This window comes from Camelus dromedarius, chromosome 10 (assembly GCF_036321535.1).
Source record: "Camelus dromedarius isolate mCamDro1 chromosome 10, mCamDro1.pat, whole genome shotgun sequence".
NCBI classification, from domain to species: domain Eukaryota; kingdom Metazoa; phylum Chordata; class Mammalia; order Artiodactyla; family Camelidae; genus Camelus; species Camelus dromedarius.
In genome coordinates, this window is record NC_087445.1 from 72,516,929 (window position 1) to 72,530,775 (window position 13,847).

Here is a 13,847-nt window from a genome sequence, read left to right on the forward strand (position 1 = left end):
TGCCAAGGTTTTAAAAAAAAAAGGCAGTGCCCTGGTGATGGCCATGGGGAAGTGTCTCTGGACTATCAGGAGCCTAACTGACTGAGGGGACAGCTGTGCTCAGAAATTCATCCCTGGTCCTCAAATTCATCCCTGGTCCTCATCCTCAGCACGGAGGCCGTGCGTCCGGGGGCTGCTCCCAGCCAGGGCCAGAAGGTCAGTGAGGGAGGCTGTTGCTGGGAGACAGGTCTCTCTTGAGGACTCCCACTGCCTTTGCTGGAGCTGTCTGAGAACTGCACTGCGTCTGAGACTTTCCCTTCCAGCCTTCCTTCCTTCTTTCCCTCTCTCCTCCAAAGGGTTGGAACACAGCACCAAAACAAAGAAGTGGGCGTTTGGGGGTGAGGGGGGCTGTTCTAGATTAAAAGACTAAAGAGATACAATACACAGATGCCACATGTGACCCATAACTGGATCCTAGACTGGGGGTGACAACAAGGACAATAAAAGTTCCCAAAAGGCATCTGTAGGACAACTGGAGAAATCTGAATATGGCCGGTATATCAGATAACATGACCGAATCAACTGTCAAGAGTCTTTGGTGTGCTAATGTGGGTGCTCACAAAGGGGATGGCATTCTTAGGAAGTATTTAGGGGTGATGGGTCAGGATGTCTGCAACTTGTTTTCTTTCTTCCCTTAATTGAGGCACTGGGGATGGGACCCAGGACCTTGTGCATGCCAAACACACGCTCTACCACTGAGCTATTATTCCCTCTGCACCCTGCAACTTGCTTTCAAAAGATTCAGTAAAGAAGACAGTCATACTGGGACATTATGCTGTACACCAGAAATGGACACATTGTAACTGACTATATTTCAATTTTTAAAAATGAAATAAAATAAGAAAGAAGACAGTCATAGACAAAACCAGGCAAGGAAGAGAGAAACATTAGCAAAATACGGCAAAGCGTGAACTAGTGGTGAATCTGGGTGGTAAGCACCTGTGTGGCCGCTGTACAGCTCCTTCACCTTTTCTGTATGTCCAACTTTTTCAAAATAAAAAGCTGAGAGGTGAAGGAGGGCTGCATAGCAACCAAGTACAAGGAATGGACCTCGGCTAGGATTCTGATTCGAAGAAACCAACTACCGATGGTGCTGCCCTCACACCCTGGGTCTCTGCTTTAGAGAGGACATAGGACAGGAGCACAGCGGGACACTGAAGTGTGTCTTTTCCAGATTCAGGAAGTGGGTGACGGAATAGATGAAGTAAGATGAGCCATGAATTGAGGTCTGGAGGGTCAGTCCACTCTAGTCGCTAATTTTCTATATATTTGAAATGTTCCCTACCCATGAGGTGAAAGTCAGAGCCACAATGTGGAAGGAGCCTGGGCCTCTGATGGTCAAGGAGCTGTCACTTACCTCTGGACTTAGTTGATGAGAAAGAGAGAGAGAAAGAGTTGGATCTTGTTTAAACTACTGTTACTCCCCCCACCTCCCCATTCAGAGCAAATCAGGCCTAAATGATAAACTCTCAGCCTCAAACCACCAGGAACATAGCTGTGACTGAACAAGTGGCGATGAGGAAAAATGCACACCAGGGAGGTGTGGGGTGTCTCAATTAAGAGGGTCTCAGAACTTATTATAGGATTTGGACTTTGATGGGGTGATTTGCGTGAGGGTCCAAGGAAGCAGGACTTTGCTGGATTGATGCTTTCAGAAGCAGGGTTAATTTTATGGTTGGAGCACTTTTCCAGAGCCTGGTCAGAGAATATGCTAAGGAGACGCTGATGACTGAGTGAAGAATAGATGAGGCAGTGCCCCACCTCTGGGCAGACTGCTAGTTTTCAGGGCTCTGAGATGCTCTTAAAGACCTTGGGGGAAGAGGCTGGTTTGGGAGGGGTTCAGAAGGGACCGGGCTAGAGTGTTGCCCGGTCCAGGCCAGACTTATTCCTTATAAGTAGGTGCAACAGCTGTCTACTTCATGGAACCTTCCAGTGTGGGCAAGCCTGAGCACTTACATACTAAAATATCCATTATTGGTTTATAAATTACTTTCTCTTTATTTCTCTTTTATCATAAAGTTAGAGTGTTGTACTGTTGTGAAATGATGTGACTAGATGGGTTACACTGACCTTCCAGTTTCCAGCCCTGCACGTGAGGAGCTTGTCACTCCGTTCTTACAAGTAAAGAGCTGAACGAAGTGAAAAGCACTGAGACGACAGCAGAGAACAGGCCTGGCGAGAGACGCCCCACAAGCACTGTCTCCATTATCCAGCAAGTATTTCCTGACATGTGCAAGGATGTGTGTTATGCCTTGAATTGTGTCCTCCAAAAGGATATGTTGAAGTCCTAACTTCCAGTACCCATGAATGTGACTTTATTTGAAAATAGGATCTTTGAAGATGTAATCAATTTAAGATGAGGTCATACTGGATTAGAGTGGACCATAATCCAGTATGGCTGGTGTCCTTATAAGAAGAGAAGAGACAGACACAGGGAGAATGCCGTGTGATGACAGAGGCAGAGATTAGAATGATGCAGCCACAAGCCAAGGAACACCAGGGATTGCTGGTGGCACCGAAGCTGAGAGAAAAGCATGGCCCTGGTGACATCTTGATTTTGGACTTCTAAACTCCAGAACTGAGAGAATAAATTTCTGTTGTTTCATGGTGCCTTGTTATGAACGCCCAGGACACTAGATGGCGCTGTGGGCACAGCCCCATGTGTGAGAGTTGGGGAGGGCTCCTTGGAGGACGTGGCCTTCAAGCTGGGTCCCAAAGGAGGGGAAAGGGTGCCAGGCAGCCAGGATGGTGCAAAGACCCTGGAGTGGAAGAGAGCTGGGAGACTCAAGGAGCTGAGGAGTCAATGTGGTCAGAGTTCACCCTCCAATTTCTCAGAACTGAGAGTACTCCCTGGAAACTGGAAGTCTGCCCTGTGATCCCTGTCGCTAAGAACCAGAGCTTGGAGCAACAGAGGGTAAGTGTGATTAACATCTGAGGAAGGACATTCTATGGTGTGTCACGTCAGGGGAGGGGGTGTCAGTGTGCTTCCGCTTCCCTCAGTCAAAGGACAAGAGGCCCACGGCCAGGTCTGAGCCCAGTGCTGGTCACAGTAGGCGCCTTGTGTCCACTGAGTGTTCTCGGGAGACTAACCATCCCGCCTGCCCAGGATTGAGGGGTTTCTTGGGATGCAGGACGTTTGGTGCTACAACTGGGACCATCCTGAGCAAACGGGGATGGGTGGTCCCCCAAGATTGGTCGAATGCAGGGTTGGTGGCTCGGTCCTGTGCCTGATGTCCTGCTGACTCCTCCAGATGGACTTGATCCTAGGGGACCATCTCCTGACACTTGGTTCAAAATCTGCAGATGCCTGGTAGGCTGATCCTCTCTCTGACACTGTTGCCATTATCACTCCATGTCTATTAATTTTGTCCTTTCTCCTGAAGTGTCTACACTTCCTCTGGCCCAAATCACACTTTGATCATCTCACTGGATTACAGTGGTAGGAATCATATTAATACAGTCAGCTCTAATTTGCTGAGTATTCACTCTGCACCAGGTGCTGAGATATGGACTATATATACGTCACCGGACCCTTTCAACAGCCCTGGAAAGTAGGTGCTATCCTCACCCCCATTTATGGACAAGGAAATTCATAATAATGAGAAAATAACAACTAACCTTTAACTGGAGCTCCTGCAGGTTGGGGTAGGGTCTGCATCACCTGATGCCCAGCAAACAGCAGAAACTCACATGGGAAAAGATCCTAGCTTGTGGCCCCCTCCTCTTCTCTGCCAGTCTCAGCCCCTCACTCTCACTACCAGCTATCAGGAGAGGTGGTGCCTTGGGGCTGGAGGTGGCCTGGACCACCTGGCTCTACGGAGGGCGAGGAGAGACTGTGTTGGACGAGGATATGTTTAATCAGTCTCGCTGCCTCAGGGCTGTTGTCTGGAAACCAGGATGGGGCTTTCACTGCAGGGGACTGCCAGGGTAGGAGGTGGTGTGTGCGCCCAGGAGAGTCTGTGAGCACGGGAGTTAGCATTACACTGCACCCTCCATGCGGTAGGTCTGTCCCACCAAAGCTTTGGTGCCCACCCAGGACCAGGCCCCAAGCAGACCCCTGGGGGGAGGAGTAGAACACAGGCTTTTGGGTCATGTAGACCTTGGCTACGTAACCCAGGGCAATTTACTTCACCACTCTGAATGTCAGTTTCTCTGTCTATAAAATAAATAAAAATAAGATATTCATGGAAAGCACTGCACTTAGTGCCCGGCACGTAAAAGGTGACTGTAAATGATAGATGTTAATAATAGAGTGCACACTTTATGAATACTCACTGAATTTATATAATACGGCACATGGGGCTAGATGTATGTGAATACACATATGCTCGCTGGCAGGGCTGACTTCCCCACCAGACCTCCTCAGGAGGCTTAGTGTTGAGGACCTGTGATAGTTTGAGGGGCCTATGAAAATGTTTTAATTTTAATTTATTTTAAAATTGGAAAAAAAGATAATATAATAATGAATCCAGCCTAGATGATATGTTTTTATACCAACACAGTTGTAACTTACAATTTTTTTTGATTTTTTTTTGAGGTTTACTTATTTATCTATTTACTTATTTATTAATGGAGGTACTGGGGTTGAACCCGGGACCTCATGCATGCTAGGCATATACTCTACCATTGAGTTGTACTCTCCCCCTTAATTTTCACTATTTTTCTAATTGAGAGAGAGGCCCACAAAGTAAAAGTGATTAGGGCTCCTGGAAGTCATCCTGTGACCTTGAACGTGGGTAAATCCGTGTGTGGTTGTGACTTCATGTGCAAATAAGCGTATTTGCCCTTGAGCATCCGTACAGGTCTCTGTGTCTGTGAGCACGTGGGTGTTGTGGGGGAAGTTTCTGGGAACTTGAAGGGGAGGGAGAAGCCATTGGAGGTCTAAGCTGAGGGCAGGAAGGGCACTGGTGGCCATGTGGGCTGCCCTCACCAGCAACACTGCCAGGAGTCAAGGCGATGCTCTAGGGAAAGAGGGCTTGTTGTTCCCAAATCCACCAGCAGGGGGCACCCAGAGTCAGCCCTGCCTAGACTTGGAACCCTGGGGATCCGCACATTCACAAATTTGGACACAGGAGGGGAATGTGGCCTCACTTCATAGAGGAGGCCCACAGTGGGGAACATTCTGGTTTCAGGCCCACCTCGAGGCGGGACTGCTGGCTTCCCAGTCCAGAGTTCTCCCACTGACCTTGGCTCACATAGGGGCCTCCACAGGGGCCTCATTCATAAGCACCTGGGTCTCTCACCAGGGACTCGTTCAACTCATTCAGAGATACCTGGAGGCCTCCTGGGTAGCCAGGCCACACTCACCTCCAACTCCCCATCTGCCTCATCCCTCATCTTTCAGGAAGCAGGTCTTCCTTGGCCAACTCCTCTAGAGCCCTGAAGTCTGTCCTAAGGGTAATGACAATGGCTTTTTATTTACTGCATACTTTCTCTGTGCCAGGCAGCCTGCCAAGCACCTTACAGGGTCCACCACTTTTGATCCCAAGAGAAAGGTTCCATCAAGAGGCTAAGTCAAACACGCAAGACCACAGCTAGCATGTGGCAGAGCCAGAATTTGAACTTGGGACTCTGAGTTCAAAGCCTATACTCACTGTCACTGTGGGACAAGGGGAGGCTCTGAGCAGTGACATGATGGCCCCTTGGGCCATTGACTCCTACTTCTAGAAAGAGCCAAAGGAACACAGACCGATGGATGCTCAGAGGGAAATGAGAGAATCTGGTCCAATCACTTACATTTTATGGATGGGGAACCTGATGACCAGAGAGGGGAACTGACTAGCCCAGATTCCAGTGGGACCAGGTCACCTGAGTCACAATCCTGCCTTTTTTCTCATCCTAGAAGGCTGCCTGGGATACTATGAATGTGGCACAGGGGAAGCTGCTCAGTAAACCTTGGTTAAAAAAGTGAACAATTGTCTATCTCTCTGACTAGACTGTGAGCTCCGTTAGAATAAGGACTCTTCTTAGTTCATCTTTTTATTGTCAACACCTGGAGCAGGGTTGGCTGTACAACTTTTCATCGCTTCAGCAAATATTTGTTGAACTTCCATTATGTGCTGTGCCCTAGACTAGCCTCTAGGCACACAAGGCCGAATAGGATACCTTCCTTTCCTTCAAGGTGTGCACATCTAATGAAGAAGACAAACAAGGACCCAGGCCATTCTAATATAGTGTGAGCTTTAATATGCAAAGGATTCTTATGAATCAATAACAAAAGACAAATATCTCAATAGGAAAAAAAAGTGGGCAAGAGATATGAATTCACAAAACAAGAAAACAATCAATAAACTTGAAAAGATGCTGAACCTTGTCATAATTAGAAAAATGCAAACTAAATGAAGCACTATTTTCTGCCTCTCAGGCAGAGAATAAGAAGGTTGAGATTCACCAAATCAGTACTACAGTGCACTAAAAATCATCGGTATGACTTTTGGAGGGCAACTTAATAATAATGACTTATATTACTCTTTGACTTAACACTTCACCTCCTAGAAACTTATCTGACAAGGATATTCATATATACACACAAAGAGGTATACACTTGGATGATTAATGCAGCATTGCATGTGAGAGAAAACTGGAGACTATCCGATGTCCATCATTTGGAGGCTGGTTCAGTTTGTTATGATTTATTCATACAATGGAATGTTGTGCAGCCACCAAAAGGAATGAGATTACCCCTAGCATTCTGACATCAAAAGATACTCCATTTAGGTTTTATGAAAAATGCATGTTGGTTTCAAAACTTACTACAAAGTTATAGTAATCAAAACAGTATGGCACTGGCATAAAGACAGATATACAGACAGACCAACAGAACAGAATTGAGAGTCCAGAAATAAACTGAAACATCTATGGCCAATTGATTTTTGACAAGAGTGCCAAGACCATTCAATGAGGGGGGAATAATCCCTTTAACAAATGGTGCTAGGACAACTGGACAGCCCCCTACAGAAGAATGAAGCTGTACCTCTATCTCACTCCATTTACAAAAATTAACTCAAAGTGAATCAATGACCTTGATCACATTCTTGCCAATGTCCTTTGATGCACAGAAGTTTTAAATTTTTATAAAGTCCAAACACAGAATTACCTTATGACCCAGCAATTTCACTCCTAGATATATACCAGAAAGAAATAAAAACATATGTCCACACAGAAACCTGTACATGAATGTTAATAGCAGCATTATTTGTAATAGTCAAAAGGTTGAAACAACCTAAATGTCCTTCAGCAGATGAATGGGTAAATTGTGATAAATTTATACAATGGAATATTATTTAGGCATAAAAAGGAACAACAGACATACTGATACATGGTACAACTTGGATGAATCTCAAAACATTATCCTAAGTGAAAGAAGCCAAACACAAAAGGTGACATATTGTATGATTATTTTCATAGGATATACCAAGAACAGGCAAATCCATAGAGCCAGAAAGCGGATTAGTAGTTAGCAGGGCATGGGAGGGAGAAATGTGGAGTGATTATTTAATGGGTATGGGGTATTTTGGGGGGGTAATGAAAACATTTTGAAACTAGAGGGAGCTGGTGGTTGCACAACATTGTGAATACACTAAATGCCATGGATATGCACACTTTAAATGGTTAACTGTAGGTTATGTGCATTTCACCTCATTTAAAAAAAAACATGGTAATAAAAAAAGGCAGGTTGAAGACAATATACTCCATTTACACTTTAAATGATACAGATAGATACCCCTGTGGTGATACAGACATCCACATATACTACATCCACATATACATCCACAGTCCTCGCTCCCCACTGCAGTGTGGGACAGTGAAAATGACCATGCAAGCTGAAATCTTGCAAAGAGAACTTAATAATTAACAGGAACAATTAGGATTGTTCTGTGACCTTTAAAAGTTGTTGTCAAAGCATTAAAAACTCTTTATGGTCTGTTATAAATGTATAAAGAAATGAAAAAGTAATACAATTAAGAATAAATTTAGTATTTGTTAAATCACTAGTGTAATTTAAACTAGAAACATTGAGAATTAAAGTGTTTTCTTTCTTTTATAAAAACGTACTGAGGATGATCCAGCTACCCCACTCTGGGTATGTATTCAAAGGAAGCGAAATCACTCTCAGAAAGGTACCTGCACCCCCATGTTCACTGCAGCATTATTCGTGATAGCCAGTGTTTGGAAACAAACTAAGTGTCCATTGATGGATAAATGGCTAGAGAAAATGTGGTATTTCTGTATACACACTGGAATATAATTCAGTCTTTAAAAAGAAGGAAAGCCTGCCACTTGTGACAACATGGAAACTGAAGTACATTATGCTAAGTGAAATAAGTCAGACAGAAAAAAAGTCAAACGCTGCATGGTATCATTTGTATGTGGAATCTGAAAAAAGAAAAAGAAAGAAAAAAGCTGAACTCAAAGAAGCAGAGAGTGGAATGGTGGTTGCCAGGGGCTGGAGGGGTGGGGGAAATGAGGAGAGGTTGATAAAAGGGTATGAACTTTCCGTTATAAGATGAATGATTCAGAGGCTCTAATGCATAGCCTGGTGACTAGAGAAGATGCTGCTGTATTGTATAATTGCTGCGAGATTAGATCCTCTCCCTATAAGAAGAGTCATTATGTGAGGTAATGGATGTGTCAATCAACTTGACTGTGGGAATCCTTTCACAGTGTATACATATAGCAAATCATCGTGTTGTACACTTTAAATATATTACTATTTTATATGTCAGTTATACCTCAATAAATCTGGGGGGAAATTTTCAAGAGTAGTTGGAACACCGCTTGCCTTCTGCTGGTTGTGCAACTCAGGATACAGAACGAGCACCTTTTCCATGCATTGGTGAATTATCACACCCCTTTCCAAGTTTAGATCAACTTTAAAAACATTTTATCCTTTGTATTTTCAATGACATGGAATAGATCTGGGAGTTCCTCTGTGCTTTCTTTTAAAATTCAACAAATATTTATTGAATCCTTACAATGTACAAAGCAAGAAGTCTAAATTTTGGGGAGTTCCTTTGATGCGATGTTTTTGCTGGCATTACTTCCTCGGGACATGTTCATCCTTTTCGCAGAACCACTTTTGTTATTTATATGTTGACAAACATGCCCTCGCTGCTTCCCTGGCTGCATACCTAGAGTTTCTGGAACAGCGACTAGCTGTGGTGTCAGCATTCCCACGGCGAGCTACTTCTTTCATCACCCCAATTATGTTCCATTCGGGCTCACTTTCAGGGTCATCACTGCACTTCTGTGCCGCACTTTCGTGCTTGTTGGCCAGTTCCCTCTTGTGCTTATACACGTTTGTAAAATGTCACAAGGGTTTATCATCGGGAGACAGGAGGCAACACATCTACAGGCTTTGCTGTCTGTGTAGGAACCGAAAAACTTGCATGGTGACCAATCAGTGGGAGGCTTTGAAAGAAGTGATGTAATTGGTCACTGACCGTTATGTACACCTGTCATTTCCACAGTGATTTGTGGACGGAGGAGCAAGTAGCAAACCCATACTTTACTCATAGTTACAGTTGCAATTACTCATAGTTAACATGGCAACTGAAATTTGAACCATGTTACTGAGGGACTGGTGTTATTTAACCAGACTGTGGTGTCTGAAATTCGTTCAAAGCAAGGACTGCTTATGTACTGTATATGTTTGTGTGTAAATTATTAACAGTGACTTTCCCTGGTATTGGATTGGGATCTTATAAACTTCTACAGTTTAATTTTTAAAAAAGGCTGTGAAGTGGAATCAAACCTTGATCTGAAGCCATTTACTAGCTGTGTGACCTCTGGCAAATTACTAAACCTCTCTGAGAATCATTTCTGAAATGAGAATGATAGTCCCCGCCTCATAGGCTTGTAGTGAGAAGTCAATGAGATAACACACAAAAACCACTTAGCGTGGTGCTAGGCAAGTGTTCCACAAATGTCATCATTACTACTGTTGTTACTAAAATTTAGTCTTGAGAAGTGCTGCAATGCAGGCAGCTCTCGGGAGGCCAACCTCACCTGGAGAGGGGAGCAGAAACGCACCAGGTGACCTTTAGGACAGCCACCCAGGCATCTAAGATCTCAGGCTCCCTTGCTGCTAGGGGAAGGGCTAGTGGCCAGTGCTCAATGCCCTCCCCCAGTACACGCCTCCATCGGTCTGGGCAGCTATTGGCTACCTTCTTGGCCAGAAGGCACCATGACTAGTGAATAGCAGGCGGATGACCCTTAGGGACATGCCTCAGCGACCAATACTCTGGCAGCTGATGTCAGCTATACCTCCCACCGGACACTGCCTACACTGATACTGGATAAAGTCCAAAGCCTCCCCAGCCTGGCCTTTGGGGCTGGCCTGAATCTGGACTCTGCAGCTTCCATGTTCCTTCCTCTTCTGAATAGACAAATCTTTGCTTCTGAATAGACATCGCCCACCTTTGCTCAAGCTGTGCCCTGCCTGGCATGCCCTCTAATCCGATCCCCCTGGCAGGGCTGAGCCCCAGCTCTGCCTCCTCTCTAAAGCCTCCTGTGTCAGCCTGGGCCCTCCTCTGAGCTCAGAGCACAGCTATGCACCTGATACCTGGGCTAAACTCTCATCTTCACAACAGCCTACTAGGAAGTCATTATTGTCCGTTTTTTGCTCAAGAGGAGAATGAACAAAAACTCACTCAGCTGAGAGAGCTTGAGCTGTTTCCAATGTCCAGACTCTTCCCTGCAAAATCCTCCTTTCAGAGGTGGGTGCTGCTACCTCTATCAGCCCCCCTGCCCACAGGAGACTATCAGCCCTTGGGGCAGGACACTTGCTTCATCCAGCTTCCACCTGTACGGCAGCTTGCAGGGACAGGCAAGGTGATTTTGCCTTTTCAGCTTGGCCCCACATCAGCTAAGCCAATTCTGTGTAATAAGGACATTAGATTTTAGTGCTTCTCCATAGTGGCACAATTTGGGTTGAGTCAGTTCTTTACTGGGCAGATCTACATGGTGCCTAGATGAATGTTTAGCATCTCTGGGCTCAAAATGTCAGGAGCCCCCCTCCCCCGGCCCAGTTACTGAGAAAAAGAGAAACCGCGGTACCTCTGGAGAAGGGGCCTGGGGAGAGGGTACCATTCCTAGGCAAAACCAGTCTGTTACACAAACAACCACAGAAGATGAAAGCCTGGGTTTGGAACTTGGACTTGGATAAAATAATCCCAGCTACAGGACCCTGATGCCATATCAGGCTCAGCTTCCTCATCTATGCAGTGCGGACAATGATAATGCAATCACCCTCAGAAAGCATTTAGCACAGGTCCTGGCCCACTTATCATGTCAATGGCAATAAGCTCTTAACAACATTTAAGCCTATAAGGCTTTCCAGAAAAATTAGTTAACTGAGCAGGAAAACAGAATCTCTTGCAGATAATAAATCCTGATTTTTGTTTGTTTGTTTCACATCTAAAACCACAGAGTCCCTAGAAGACAAGTGTCTGGTGAAAACTTGTCATGCCAATAGTTCTGCCCCAAAGGAGGTGACAACCTGCTTGAGGAGCTCTAACAAGTATACTGACTTAGACACAGTTCCCCTTGGCTTTGCAATAGGCAAAGAAGAGAGAAAAATTGGCAAAAAATTGGCAAAGAAATGGCTTCTGGAGCCCAGATTGTAGGTTCCCAGGCCAGAAAGGTTGGTGGGTGAGGACCCTGAGTAAGATAAACAGCAGGGAGCCCACTCCTTTTTCCTGCTGGCACGGATCCAGATCCAAAATCAAAATCTCACCCTTTAGGGCAGTTTTACACATGGAAGAAAAAAAATATATGTATATATATCTAGTGCCTGGCAAGAAAATTAGAGAGTCATAACCATTTTATAGATGGAAAAGTTAAGTCTCAGAGTGGGGAAATGACTTACCCAAAGTCAAAGTTCTAGAAAAGCAAAGAAGGACCCCAGCTGTGAATCCAAAGCTGTACCACTGTCCAAGAACGAGGAAGTGAGATGCATGTTGGGAAATTTTTTGGAGAGCTTGCAGTGTCATCTGGGGGTGGGATGTGGCCCCACGTCTGTTAGGGCAGGAGTGACAATGATTCCTCTCTTGCTGCAGCTGGAGTGACTGTGGCCTGCTGGCTACAGAACGGGGGGGGGGGGTGGGGGGGTTGGTCACGCCCAGCTAGATGTCCCAGCAGAAGGGCAACCTGATAACCTCGGCGAGTGCAGTGGCCAAGAAGACCGGAGGAGCATTCCAGCACTGACACCTTTGTTCACACGGGTGTCAGCAAGTTGGCTGCCACTCTGGGGGCCAAATGAATTGTCGGGGGGCAGGCAGGGAGCATCAGTGTGGAGGACTTCCTCACTGCTAACTGTCCTAGGCTCCTTTGTTGCCTCTACCTGGATTATAAAATGAGGGGGTTCTACCTTTTGGAGATGCAGAAGGTTGAGTGTGGAGTAGAGGGTGGGAAGTCACGGATATTGTCCAGAGGAGGTATCTTCTAGGAGGGAAGAGCGATTCAGGCAGAAGTCAGATTGATCATTTCTAACCTGCATAGTCTCTGATCCTCTGTTTTCTTCAGGTATGAGCAAGTCTCTGCTCGAGTCTCCAGCTTCATCATGTCTCCTCCCAGATATCTTATTTTTCTATCACAGATGAAAAGTTACCTCCTTTGAGAAGCCCTCCCTGACTCCACCCAGGCTGAACTAGGTACCACCTCCTCTGTGCTCCCAGGGCCTCAACCTCCACCCACCATAGCGCTTATCACAGATGCTGACATGGCTTGTCTGTTGCCCTCATCAGACTCTAAGGACAGGAACTGTGTGTCTGTCCTTTTCTCCACCAGATCCTCAGCCTCTGGCAGCTCCACTAGCACACAAAGAATTAGTGCTGATGATTCCAGGAGGCTGAGGGAGAGGTCTGGGAGCCCAACAACCTCTCTCAGGAAGAGGGGGAGAGAGCCCTGTGGGAACCCCCTTTGGGTAACTTTTAATTTTTTAAAAAATTAAAACTTTTTTAATTTTTAAAAAATTGAAGTATAGTTGATTTATAATGTTATGTTAGCTTCTGGTGTACCACACAGTTATACATATATTTTTTGTTTTTCACATTCTTCTTCATTATAGGTTATTACAAGATATAGAATGTAGTTCCCCATGCTATACATTAGGACCTTGTTGTTTACCTGTTTTATATATAGTAGTCTGTATCTGCCAAGCTCAAACTCCTAATTTATCCCTGCCCCTTTTTTCCCCTTGATAACTATAAATTTGTTTTCATTTTTATATTCTTTTTCACCATAAGCTACTAAAAGATATCGAATATAGTTCCCTGCGCTATACAGTATAAACTTGTTTATCTATTTTATATATACCAGTCAGCATCTACAAATCTTGAACTCCCAATTTATCCCTTCCCACCTACTTCCCCCCAGGTAACCATAAGTTTGTTTTCTATGTCTGTGAGTCTCTTTCTATTTTGTAAATAAGTTCATTTGTATCATTTTAAAAAAGATTCCACATATAAGAGATATACGATATTTGTCTTTCTCTGTCTGACTTTACTTAGTATGATAATCTCTAGGTCCACTTATGTTGCTGCATATGGCATTACTTCATTCTTTTTTATGGCTGAGTAGTATTCCATTGTATAAATATACCACATCTTTATCCATTTATCTATCGATGAACATTTAGGTTGCTTCCACGTCTTGGCTATCATAAATAGTGCTGCTGTGAACATTGGGGTGCATGTACCTTTTTGAATTAGATTTTTCTCCAGATATATGCCCAGCAGTGGGATTGCTGGATAATACAGTGAGTATATTTTTAGTTTTTTAAGGAATCTCTATACTGTTTTCCATAG

The 13,847-nt window shown here is 44.7% G+C and overlaps 1 protein-coding gene across 7 annotated transcripts in view; it reads right to left on the bottom strand.

Moving 5' to 3' along the window:
• Window positions 1–13,847, bottom strand: part of KYAT1 (kynurenine aminotransferase 1) — a 28,405-nt gene that overhangs the window by 13,131 nt on the left and 1,427 nt on the right. Inside the window, exon 1 of one of the 7 annotated variants that reach the window (XM_064490590.1) lies at window positions 10,692–10,707. The exons of the other annotated variants lie outside the window; for them this stretch is intronic. The gene's annotated coding sequence lies outside the window, so the exon portion shown is untranslated. Of the gene's footprint in view, window positions 1–10,691; window positions 10,708–13,847 lie in introns of those variants that run through there. 7 annotated transcript variants of the gene reach the window in all.